General features: G+C 35.1%; 1 protein-coding gene across 4 annotated transcripts in view; it reads left to right on the top strand.

The window, feature by feature from the left end:
- Nucleotides 1-13,562, top strand: part of LOC149081649 (uncharacterized) — a 558,055-nt gene that overhangs the window by 360,606 nt on the left and 183,887 nt on the right. Inside the window, exon 1 of one of the 4 annotated variants that reach the window (XM_089237066.1) lies at nucleotides 5,627-6,063. The exons of the other annotated variants lie outside the window; for them this stretch is intronic. The gene's annotated coding sequence lies outside the window, so the exon portion shown is untranslated. Of the gene's footprint in view, nucleotides 1-5,626; nucleotides 6,064-13,562 lie in introns of those variants that run through there. 4 annotated transcript variants of the gene reach the window in all.

Below are 13,562 nucleotides of genomic sequence, written 5' to 3'. Positions count from 1 at the left end.
AGAGACCAAATATAAGAATATACGTGGCAATTTACATGGGAAATGTTTTCACTTTCTAATGAATTTTGTTTTGAATTATTGTGCCCGTGAAAGTGAATTTTTATAATTTATTGTAATTTATTTCTATTCCTTATAATTTGCATTTCCTATTATTCATAACATGAGATTTTTATACCATAAATTCCATAATTCCGAGCTATTATTGTAGAATAAATCCCGCTATAGTTGCGAAGATCGATTGGTTTTTTTCTATTTGTCTCTTATAATTTGTATTATTTTATACGCGTGGATTTAGTGAACCTTATAAATATTAAGTTTTGTCGTGGATGTAACGATGCTAATATTTTACAAAATGATTTTGGGGAGGATGGTTGTAGTAATAAATTAGATACAATGAATCGAATATACGGTATATTGAAGTTCGTTATAGCTGAGTCTTTACCGTATACATTGACTCTGTTTTCAGCTATGACGATACATTATACTTTAAAATTAAGGGGGGGGATCTCTAATCTTTTCGGTGTGCTGGGCTTTCTTGAAAGAGGAGCAACTGTCTCGAGTAGGATTTAAATTACGAAAGTTAGCCGAGATAAGAACATTTAAAAGACGAACTACCCTTGCTGAACACTTTTCTTTCAACTTGCGAGAAAAGCCCTAGATCAGCGGTTGTCACCTTTTTTTTTGACTCACTAAGCCCTCTTTCTGAGACATAGTTTCTTTGGCGGAGCTCCGTAGGCTTATATTTTCTATCTATCCATCGAAGTTACTGATTTATTTTTATTATTCTAAAATATTTATAATTATTTTTTCGAATTTATTGTTCTTTTTTTTCCTCGAGTGACCGCGGAGATGTGAATTCCCCAGAACCAAGGGCTCCACTGAGCAAAGGTTGAGAACCGCTGACCTAGAGATGTAACTAAAAATATTAACAGTGAATCACCGAAACACTTGACACGTTTGTTAGGGTCTATGATAGCAATCGGCCACCATAGCCTAGATGTGACATTCTTCTAAATACGCAACACCAATGTGTTTTTGAAACAGTTCGGTGGAAACATTGCCATAGACAGTTAGAGATCACGTCCAATATTTTTAATGCCATGCTGAGATCAAAAGAGACGCTGAGTTAGCGAACGTGTTAATGTTGCGTTAAAATTTTGTTCTCATCCGTATCCATCCAGAGCAGTGTTTTTTACACGCCCATTTCAGAGAAAAGTATAAGTAATTATAAAAATAATTTTTCATTAGAAAAAAAAAGCTCTTCGTTTACATAAATGTGAGTGAAATTTACATCACTTGGCAATGGCACTAAAAATGCGCCTCCACATTATCAATAACCGTAATGCAGGAAGGACGAGAAAAGTCTTGGACACATTTTAAAAATTGATAACAAATCTACCAATTGACATGTAAAGGTACGGTTTGCACGAAAATGCTTATCATATGGTCTAGAAGAGTTTTTTGTTTTTGTTTTTTTAATTCATCAAAAAAAATCTGAAATTTCACTCACACAGATGGCGCTGTAACACGAAAAACTCGACATAACACATAAAATGCAACACAAACCGTGCATAATGTTTACGACCGAGAGAGTGGCGGCTTTTTTCTTAGCTCGATATATCAAGGGAACAGATATTTTCCGGATATTATGCTGAGGTGAACTCGGAAAGAAAAGTCATCTGGTCATCACTGGGACTCGAACCCAGACCCTCCAGCATACCGGGCAAGCGCGCTATCCATAGACACCAAAGGAGGCATGACCATTCCTTCCTTATTTACGTTCTGTAGCTGGACTAGCTGAAGTAGGGGCATAGCATCTCCCCCCCCCCCCGTACCTTCAGGAGATGGCCCCCAGGTTGCAGCAGTAGCGAGATTGAGATGTTGTTTTTTTTGTTTTTTTTATGTCGATGTGAACTCAGAAACTTCTCGCTTCAGCCTCCATCTATGGTCCATTTGGTGCAGTTAGGGGAAGATGCACTACTATGCCTCTACTTTAGCACGTCACTCCACCGAGCGTAAATAAGGAAAGGATGGCCATGTCCCCTGTGGTGAAAATTGTTAGCGTGCCTGCCCAATTACATGAGGACTAACTAACTAACCGCGTGATGGTTCGGTCCATATCCTACGGGACGTCTAACCGAAAAGCCATCACCGGGAAACATTTTCAATATGGTTAAAATGCAAAATGAAATAATATATATGCTCATCCCATACGCTTTCCCCAATTTCCAAACATTTCAGAAACAGTTATACATACAAGCACAGTTAAATAACAAGCAAACTAAAATAGTTACACAAATGTAACTATTTTAGTTTTGTCCATTCACATTCCATAACTTCCAAACATTTCAGAGATAGAAATACAAACAAAAATGTGTACATCAGATAACACAATCACATATGACTAGTCATCAGAGATGCAATACTCTACCAGAGCGTATACTATAATATAGAGGTTATTGAATTTTTATCACATTCAGAATTAATATGCTACGGTCTATTCCGTAGCAGGGATTTGCTTCCAGTAATATGCGGTGAATAATCTGATAGGATTGAAGGCGTGGATGTGTCCGAGTCTGGAGATAGGCTAGCAGGTCTTGTCTTGGTGCCTAGGGGTCTTCATGGAATTTATAAGTTTTTCCATCTTTTTAGTGAGGACTTGAGACCTAATGATTTGTTTCTTCCATATGTTTATGCAAGATGGATTTACTTGTGGAAAATAAGGATCGCTGCTACACGGGCACTCATTACAGGAGGACTGGATTCGATTACCGGCGGAAACTAGTAATACACCAACAGTAGATTTTCCCTTTCGGAGTACATCTCGGCATAAAATCAAATAACAAAAATGTCTTTCCTTCTTACTCATAAATATCAATAAAATTTACATCCCTTGGCAATGACACACACAATAAAGACGCGCTTCCGCAATATCAATAACCGTAATGTATCTAAATGACGTGGAAAAAAAATTCACAATGCATAAGTCAAAACTGAATGTTATTAAAAACACAAAAACACAATTAATTCTCTTAAGTGTCTCAGTAAAAAAAATTCGCACCAAAATGAATTATAATTTATCTGAGATCTTTATATTACCATCATTATAACTCAGTACTTAAAAGGAAGATATGGGTTTAAATCATAATAATAATAATCATCAAAGATTTAAAAAAAAAACAAGACTTCAAACTAAAAACCTTAAAAGCATTCGGAAAAGCTTTTAACGCGATATTCGGCGATTATTTGAGCTTAGAGAAGTCTCAATATCTCTCGAGTTATTTTGTGAAGACTTATTTCCAGACACAAAGGTTTTCTCTCGCAACTTACGAGATCAATAATATCTTCAAGCCGTATTTTGTAGGAGAGGGAGATCATAAAAGCCTAATGACGTGCCGAATTGAAAACAATGGTTTTTTGAATATTTAATTATTGTAATTTATTCTGAGAAGCATCCGCATTTGTGTGATAGCTTCAGTTAATGGAATTACTACGATTAAGAAATGAGAACACTTTCTGGAATATTTTCTGATATATCAATGAATTCGGTTATTTATAGCACCAAAATGTACTTATTCTTTACATTTATATATCTTATATAAGATAATAATATCTTAATTATTATTAATAATAATAATTATTAATTACATTATATCTTAAATGCTTATTCTTTACACTAAAATACAGTGGAACTAGATTATGACGACTTTCAAGGAACCGCAAAATTTTGTTGTAATAACTGAGATTTAGGTTTTAATAATAGTCAGATGGTATCATTAAAGCCACAATCACACTATAAAAAGTTTTGTAAAAACTAAAACTCTTTGATAAAACTTGAAAAATGCAACCAATAAAGTGGTCGGTTACATTCGAGCGAATGTAATCAATATTATTGGTTTCTTTTCTCATGTGTTATAGAACAACTTTTATCAAGCTTTTATAGTGTAAAAGCGGCAAATGTTAATTTCATCCTAATATATGTAACAAAGCTTATATAAATTCGAATCGACGACAGAGATGAAGAAAACGTGTTCATAATCTGAATTAATGAAAATATCGCAAGTTAATGTAAAGCTATAGATCGAAAATCTGTGGTTTAAACAGAGTTAAGGATCAAATCCAAGAATTTGAACTTTTTATGGACACTAGAATAGGAAAGTGGAGCCCGACTTTTTGGGTAATTCTTCTAACGCTTCAATGAACAGGGGTCCCAAAATTTCGTAAATATAGTAGTTTAAAAATTCATAAAAATTGAAGGAATTGGTACATTTGAATTGCGGTTTGCGAAAAAGTTATCACGAAAAGGTTGTTTTTGTTTTCTTACATAAAACAAATTAGCTCAAGTTTTTATCAACATAACTGACACTGAACCTTCCTTCAATCTCATTTCTATCTGAAATATTTCTAAAGCTTCAGCCGGCGATTCATGAATGAGGTAAAGCAACTTCACCAATAATGCTTTACCCAACGATGTCAACATCGCTATGAAAACCTTACGTAAGTGCCAGTAAGAGGAAAATTCAGAAATGAGCTGTTAACCATACATCCTGCACTTTATCGGACTCTGATTTGCATACTTAAGATGATTTCCTTTTGTGTAACGCCTTCTATCGAAAAAAGTTCCATCTAATTTTTGCGGTACAAAAAAACAGACACTCCTTCGGGAGAATAACTTTTTCACAAACCTAATTCAAATTTCCTGATTTTTCTTCAATTTTTTATGAATTTTCAAACTATTTGTGTGAATTTAAGGAGACACCCAGTGCCAGGCCCGTCATTTAGGGGGGCAGGGGAGGGGCGTTGAAAATACACTACAAATGGTATACATATACAAATACACATATATATATATTCGTACCTTTAGTACATGCTCTTTGCCCCCCCACCCCCGGGAAAAGTTGAAATGACGGCCCTGCGCCCTGTGCAGAGGACTGGAACTGAATCAAGATCATGCAAACAATAATATTTTTATTGTCACAGTGATAATATAAAAGAACAGCAAACATGTATCTTCAATATTTTGAGGTCTAAGAGTTTCTCGGGAAAAATTGGAAATTAAAAAATTTAAAAAAATATTATGACGTTATATCTGGAGTAATTCATTGACTTTAAAAGAAATGTGCATTAATGTTACCTGTGATAATCGGCCACAAAAGCTACGGTGAGGTCGTTGTTACTGAGTTTGACGCCTCAGATAAATAAAATACGTATTTTATATATTTTATTCATCTGAGAAGTGAAATTGTACAATGAAAATAAAAGGATAGGAAAATAAGACAGAGAAAAAATATTTGTATTTATTATAAAATCCTCGAGACAATAGTTAATTTCTATGATAGTTCATAATTACGTCAGTGTTTGATAAATTGAATATCCTTCCTAAGTTAGCGAGAAACTAGAAAATTATGATAATTTCCTCCCTTAAAAAAATATAATAACAATCTCTCACCCTCTTTTTCTCCGGTTTTTCCTGGATAAACATTTATCCTGTGCGTGTTTCTTTTTGGCCTCGTGTTTCTGATCAATTCCAGCCAAAATCTTTCTCCGTCGACGCCAAATCTATCGAGAATGGTTTGTTGTTGTGGTCGGGTTTTGTGTGTGCAACCCCCGGCATGGTTTCCTCCTGAGCATCTTCCAAATATGCGGTCCTTTAGTCGTCTATGAAATATTCCCGTGTGTGTGTGTGCGAAGTTGTTGTTGTTGTTGTTTGTTGTGTGTATACGTATATAAATATATACATACTTGAAATATTTTTCACCTATTTCCCACTTACTATTTTTGGCTCAAACTTACGGAAGTTCGGTTGGAAAAGAGAGGAAAAAAATATATTTAAATATATGCACGAGGAGAACTTTGTCGGAAATACATCCATTGACATATTTCCAGAGGATCATATCCAAATGCACGTTTTTCCTTTTTTTTTTCTCCTTGGACAAACATGCCATTGCCGATCATGTGCTGCACATGGTTATGAAGTTAATCTCATGATAATTTCGTGTTGGTGATTTGCATATGGATTATCTACGTCTCTTCTTTGGTTAAGAGGATATTGACAGATATAAGGTAATTTTATATGGATTTGTCTCTAAAGGGATATTTCAGACAAAAAGTAAGAATATATCTTCAATTTATTCTGTACGTTGAACTTATTCACATTTTGTATTGAGATAAGAGTACATCAAAGCCAAAAAAATTATATGGCAAATAAATATTCAATTATCACAGATAATAACAATACCGGCATCATATTATCATATCACTTTCAAATTATCGGAATTTGATGATGATCGAAAACGTTTGAATAGGCATTGCAATTTTCTTTATTTCCCTTATTTCAGTTTATGCAATAATTTTGGAGAATATTTTTATGATTTAAAATTAATTGGATGTAAAATGCGTTACATATAATTGGTTTTATTTTTAAAGTTACATAATGTAAATCTTATAATACGTAGTATTATAATATTTTATTAATAAATGTTTAAAAATAGTTTTAAATCAGATGAAAATCTTGCGAAAATGAATGCAGTGACATGAGCTTTCGGAAAAAAGGAAAAGTAATTAAATGATAAAATTTCTCTTTATTAAAAAGTAACTAATTGAGTTTAATTACATTTTTAATTAGCCTGAAGGAAGAAACTTCACACACTCTGGTTTTATTTAGGTTTTTAGTAATTAATTACAATATTTACGTGGAACAAATGCATTTTTATCAGTTACTGACAGAAATTAATTACCATTTCTGTGAGTGCAGCTTTTCTGTTCACTTTGGGAAGCATTTCAGTGACAAAGCATTATCAGGTTGTGAATATTTCTTAGCATTGTTCAAAGATAAATTCTGTTGGAAATGAAGGTAACTAAAGTAAACGTTTCGAAAGGCATTGAAGTAGCCGAAAAAAACCATTCAGGTGGGCAGTTTTCGACCTCTCCAGACATTTCTCGAGCTTTGAAAAGTTTCAAAGCAGTGTTTCCCAATCATTTTTTAGACCACATCCCTCCCTTTGGATCATATTATCTACTCCTGCCCCCCCCCCCATCCAGGAGTGAGAATTTTTCCACTTATTATATTGAAGTCAAAATTGAATTTGTAATGTACACAGATTTTATAAATAAGATAAACCTCTGGAACCTTGGGCCATACCAGATCTCATCATGTAGACCCCAATGGATATGAAGCAACGGACCACATTCCCCACGGTTTAAGATGGCCCTGGTTTTGTGGACAGCTCTGCTAAAGTCTGAAAGTAGACAAATTTTTTTCCACCATATTTAACTTGAAAGCTTTTTTCCTCACGGTTTTCTGTGCCCCCCTCTCCACTTTTCGTGTGGCTTGTTTTTCACCCGATTTTCATCCGCGCCCTCCCCCAGAATATCCCAGGACCACAAGAGGCCCCCAAGTCTTGAGAACAACTGTTTAAAATATGTCGGGTCTTGTTTGGTGTTTATGGTCCAACAATATCGTAGCATTTTACCAAGAGCATACACTACAAAAACAAAAAACAAAAAAGGAAAATAAACTTTATATACGTTTGGACGGCTATATAAAAAAGGATATATATGCTTATGGCTGTTACGGTAAGTGGGAAAAATCGGTTAAAACATAATAACCGGTTATTATGCATACTTACCGATCGTCTTGGTAGGTTTAAAAATGTATCACTTTTGCCGGCGAATATGCATGATACCCAAGTGTCGGTGATAAATTTTATGAATACTGCAAATATTAACAATTTCACCGGAAGTTATACATAATAACCAAGTGTCATTTGTAAATTTGATAAATACTTGAAATTTATCCCCTTTATCCGTGATTATGCATAGTACCCTAGTGTAATTGGTGAATTCGATAAATATGAAAAAAAAAAAAATTCAAATGAGCAGAGGCGGATTTAACGGCGGGAGCACCGGACGCTCGCCCATGGCCTCAATTCCTGAAGGACCCCGAAAAACCTCAACTTTACACTTTTTTCTAATTTAAGGGATCCAATATTTTCTTCTGCGCCCGGGGCCTCATCCGACTTTAAAAATGAGTCCAGTATGTGTGATGTATGTAGTCGGGCCCCGATATAATGATGACAAATTTCACGATCGTATCCCGATAAAATAAAAACCAATGTTGCGATCGTACCCAGAGATAATAATACAATATATGTGTAAAATTTATCATATATAGTAAGTATATCATATATTACGATTTATAATGTTTACCAACGACGCAACGCTTGGGTATTATGCATAATCACCGGTAAAAATGATAGATTTTTGTACTTATTAAATTTGCCATCGATGCTTGTGGGCACTATGCATAATAGACGGCAAATGTGATTAAGCTAGGAAAATTTATCGAATTTATACCAACGACGCTATGGTATTTTGCATAATCGCTAGTAGAAGTGATGAATTTAGGGAATTTCATCAAACTTACAAAAATGCTCTGGGATTATGCCTAATAACTGGTTATTATGTATAATAATCGCAAATTTAGAAAAATCTATCAAATTTACAAACGATGCTAGGATACTTTGCATAATCGCTACGAGAAGTGATGAATTTAGGGAAATTTATCAAGCTAACAAAAATGTTCTGGGATTGTGCCTAATGGTGATTATGTATAATAATCGAATTTATAATTTCTACCGTAACATTCATATTCGAATATTTTTGAATGAAACAATCACATTTCAATAATTATGAAAGCGGTAAATGAGAAAATATCAATTCAACTGAACAGCCGAATACTTGTAAAAACTATGTCAATAGCTGAGTTTCCATCATTTTCAATTTATTAATTATATTTTAATTTACTGCTCAAACAAATATTTGAATTTCGGAACATTTCAGAAGAAAATTTTCTTGAAAATTTAATGGCCTTAAAAGTGTTAATTGTTTTTTTTTTCTATAGGTTTTTGTTTATCCGCACGAATATTTTTTTACGGATTTTACACAAACAAAAAATTTAGAAAAATTCGCAAATTTAAGTTATCTCAAAGCTGAAAATAAATTGATGATTATTTTGTTAAATTTCACTTGTTAAAATTCACTGTGGAAAGGAAAATAGTTGTCAAAATCCTGGTAATAGATGAAGAAAGAGAGGAAGCCCAAAAGATTAACTAATGACATCTTATATAATTATATCCGGCCGAACCCTGTGCAATTTTTAGTCGAATTAGTGTAGGTGATAGTGTATCGGACTGCGAACTTGCAGACCAAGGTTCGAATCCAGCTCGCGAAGATTATTATTATAGCCGCTGTGGTGGTCGAGTGGTTATAGTGCCGGACTCGTGATGCGAGGATCCGGGTTCGAACCCCACAGTGGTGGTCGGCTGAAGTTGGTTTTCTGTGGTTCCCAACTTCAAGGCGCAAATGCGAGCCGATCTCCCCGTTAAAAAGTCTCGCCACAGAGAGCAACAGTCCTACAACGGTAAATCATTAAACCATAACACTTCACTCATAGTTAGTAAAACTGGGGGCAGATGACAGCACTACACATAACAAGCATTACACAGAAACAAACTTTACGTCAGGTTGCACTACACGTACACGCACATTCCCGCATGTACCGATTCATTGGGGGGTTCCGCGGGGGGGGGTTCATGTGTGGTGTAGCATTAGTAGGTAGGGGCTCGGGGATCCATGATGTTCTTAAGTCAGCCACCTTGTTGGGCAATTTGCCTGTTGTGGCGTTGTATTTGTATTTGTATTTGTAATTATATAAGATAACTAGCGCTATAATACCCGAAGCTGCCCGTGGTTATCTTATATTACTGAAAGGATTGAAAATGTGACAAACCATTATAAAGGCATAAATTATTAAACATAATACTGGCAGCATTAAAGTAGTGACAAACTATTGCAAATGCATATACATGTGTGAAATGCATAGTTAGGGAACCACGGAAACTACCAAACTAAACATTCCAAAAGTCATTGTTAACGCCCAGGAACAATTATTGCCAGGCAGTTTTCAACCCATTTTGAGCATTCGCCCAGCTCTAACAAACTTTTAAAGTAGCCTATCGTTCCAGTTGGGTCCCGTTTGGTATATATGCAAAATTTGGTGACGATCGATCTAAAATTGTAGATTTGTATAGAGAACATACACACACAGACAGAAAATCAATTTTATATATATAGATTAGTAGACTACTGTAAATTAGTAGAATTTTGAATCAACTTCGAATTTTGAATTACTTTCAATTTGAACTTGGTTAATTAGAATTTTAAATAGCTCGAACTTTTTCGAACTCTTTTTTTCCAATATTTTGGATAATTGGATGCGGGAGGTTGAAGGAGCAAATTTCCAATCATAAAATTTGTAAAATTTCTACAAGAAGTCAGATTTTGATTTTCTCGATCAAATTTATAATAAACGAGTTTTCGAAAACAAAATTTTTTTTTGGAAATTCTGTTTTCTCTCTACTCTTTTCTTTGATAATTTTTAATGTCCATTTTATAACATATTGTTCATAGAAGAGTTGATCAACTTTGCCCAAGAATATTGAGAAGACACCAACGAATAAGGCAAATACACAAAAGTGTGCAAGTGCGAAGATACACAAAAAATCCAACCCAAGTGGGAAACTCGGTCAGCGAAACTAGTGGTTAAATTTTTCCACTGAAGACGGCACCCATTGGTGTTGAAATGCATTAGGACTTTTATTATTTTTTGTGTAGTTGCCTTATTCGTTGGTGTCTTCTCAATATATTGTTCAGTTGGAGTGCATCGAGAATATGTATCATTTTATCTGAATCTTTTGTTCATCATTGAGAGCATTGAAAGTATCAGAAAGTTCAAGGTGTATTTCGTTACTCGAATCACATTTCTTTGATAGCATAAGAATGATGAGCAAAATTTGGGAAGCAGTTCCGTAATTGATTATCATGAACTGTTTCCGTAAATCAGCCTTTGAACGTGGTTAAGGAATTCTGCTGCTTCGAAACTAGTGGATTAATGTAGCAACTAAGATGTATGGATTATATATAGTAATTATAAAGTATTAAAATTTGGGAAACATCTTCGTAACTGATGGGAAAAATTAATAATAATTTAATAATTCATAATTATTGTAATATGTTCATCATTGATGTCGCACCACGATCATTTTCTGCACACGAGGGCTAATTAGACTGGGACCTACAATTTCTTGCTGATTCCGAACGGCAGGCTTGTTTTTTATACTCGTCGAGAGGTTCGTGCGCTAACCCCTCGATGTGGGACTCCCTACGGTAGCAATTTTTTCTGCGGTCATGTCACCGTTTCTGTTGTACCATTGTGTCAGGAAAGTTTTCTGACAAGGACGAACCGGGTGCCGAACTCGCGACACCTCTAAACATCCCTTGGTACTTTTTAGGAGAGTATATTAGGCGAGCACCTGGGCTGCCGCGCAAATGCAAATACAACGCCACAACAGGCAAAATGCCCAACGAAGTGGCTGAGAAAAAGATGCCCATAATAAATATGGATGTCATATATTTCAAAAATACCGCAACCCAATTAAAAATGAAATTACAAACAATATATATACGTAATAAAATATTATACAATGCCCATAAAGAATACTTATGGTTGTCTTATTCTAAGTATGGATAACTTCTCGATTTACTCCAACATGTTTATCGTATTTATTTGAATGATGTTGACGAGATTACGTGACACAATTTGCAGTCATTTTACTGATCTGGAATAGACTAATTGAATAATTCGAACTGTTTTTAGTGGACTTCGAATTAACCAAGTCGAATAAAAAAAATGTGGTAATTTGTACTGAGTATGGCACAGAATTCTGAAAACTAACAGCGGTTAACAGTACACAACGCTTAATTAGGCTTGAATTAAACGTATTAAGGATATACTGAATTCGTAGTAATTTAATAAAAACACATCTACAACTCCAATTTTAACACCTGTCGACAGAAAAAATGCTGAAAATTGTTCATCGTTTAATATTAGTTTTAATATGCGAACTTTTTTGCAACACGAACAATGTTCGAATGACACTTTGATTAACATCAAAGTTCGGGCAACCAAATGACGTCATCAATAGTCACCTCATCCCCTTCCAACACGAAAGACAGATGGCAGCTATTCCCTAACACAAGATACTCATCAATTTGACATCGTAAATAAATTAGGGCCGCACATATATGCACTCATACTACAAGTTCAGGCATGAACCAAGTCGTCCGAAATACTCCAGAAGAATGCTCACGAGTTGCATTGCACGTACGGTTTGGTTACTGTATCTCAGCTCTGATTGTTTAAATATTTCTATTCTCAACAAATCCAATCATATTTCGTTATACAAGTGCTGTGGGGGAAAAAAATAGCGGGTATTATGTAAAAAAAGTCGGATAATATGGAATGTCGGGTATTGTCCGTCTTCTGGTACGGCCCCCAATTGGAGCAGTGATGAACGTATAAATTTAGCTTCGCTCGGTTGTCACCATCATCACGGTTGCTATACGAGAATATTTTTTCCTATATTCATTTCCGACTATTCACTTGAGCAAGGTTTCAAAATTAATTATTGGAAATGTGACCAATAGATTGAAACTGAACACAATGTACATCACAGGTGTTGTATTTTATTGTGTTCATTTTTAGCAAGTGATTTCTAACGATTCATTGAAAAACCTTTGCGGATTTTCTAACAAATTGATTGGCTGGTATGAGTTGTACGCGCATATATGTGTGTGTATTCCCAACGTGTTTATATTGTCAGAGTTATGCTTGTTTCATGCTATACTGGAATTTGTCGGCAAATTCTGAATTTTCATGTTATGTAGGTATCGCAATGAAAGTCTGCCTGCTCTCTGCGGAGAGACTTTTCCAATTGGATGAGCGGCTCGCATTCGTGGCTTGAAGTGCGGAAACTGTTAAAAAAACGAACTGCAGTCAACCACCACTTTGTCACCAACGGGTTTCGAACCTGAGTCTTCGCGATACGAATCCAGCACGATACATAATTCACTGCATATGCTAATTATAATCACATTCGTTCCTTAACAATTTAAGCGGTATTGAAGAGATATCTTTTCTTTATAAAAGCTTCTTATTTTAGCACTGACAAACCCATATATCTTATAAAGTTGATTTCTCAATGGAAAACTTTTCCCTACACCCGTTAGTTTGCACCTGCTGAAAATTGGATGAAGACCTACTTCATTGAAACAGATGACATTTTGACGGGGGATTTAGTGATTTCTAATTTATCTTAAAGGATTGAATTCCAATGATAAATATTATGAAGAAAATTACTTTGACTTCTCAACCGTACATGCACGTGTACCTTCCTAGGGCTCTTTGTGTGCATGAGCAAATGAGTGGCTCTAAGGTATTAATTCCGTTAGAGCTGTGCTTGCCTTGCTACTACTTACTACTTAACTGAACATGCACCTAGTACACATTTCTCTACGAAAGTTCTAACGAATCGGCCCATGCCGGAATGTGTGTTCTGGGTACATGTAGCCCCTAACGTATTTATGTTATCAAAGTTGAGGTTTTTTCGTATTCGATGGCAGACTTTTCGTCCACTACTGCCGCGTACATCCTCAGTGCAGGT

The sequence above is a fragment of the Pholcus phalangioides genome, unplaced genomic scaffold (assembly GCF_987345545.1).
Source record: "Pholcus phalangioides strain wild (caught in Gottingen) unplaced genomic scaffold, Ppha-v1.0 ptg000009l_1, whole genome shotgun sequence".
NCBI classification, from domain to species: Eukaryota; Metazoa; Arthropoda; class Arachnida; order Araneae; family Pholcidae; genus Pholcus; species Pholcus phalangioides.
Note: the sequence above shows the minus strand (reverse complement) of the source record. Positions and strands in the feature narration are given on the sequence as shown.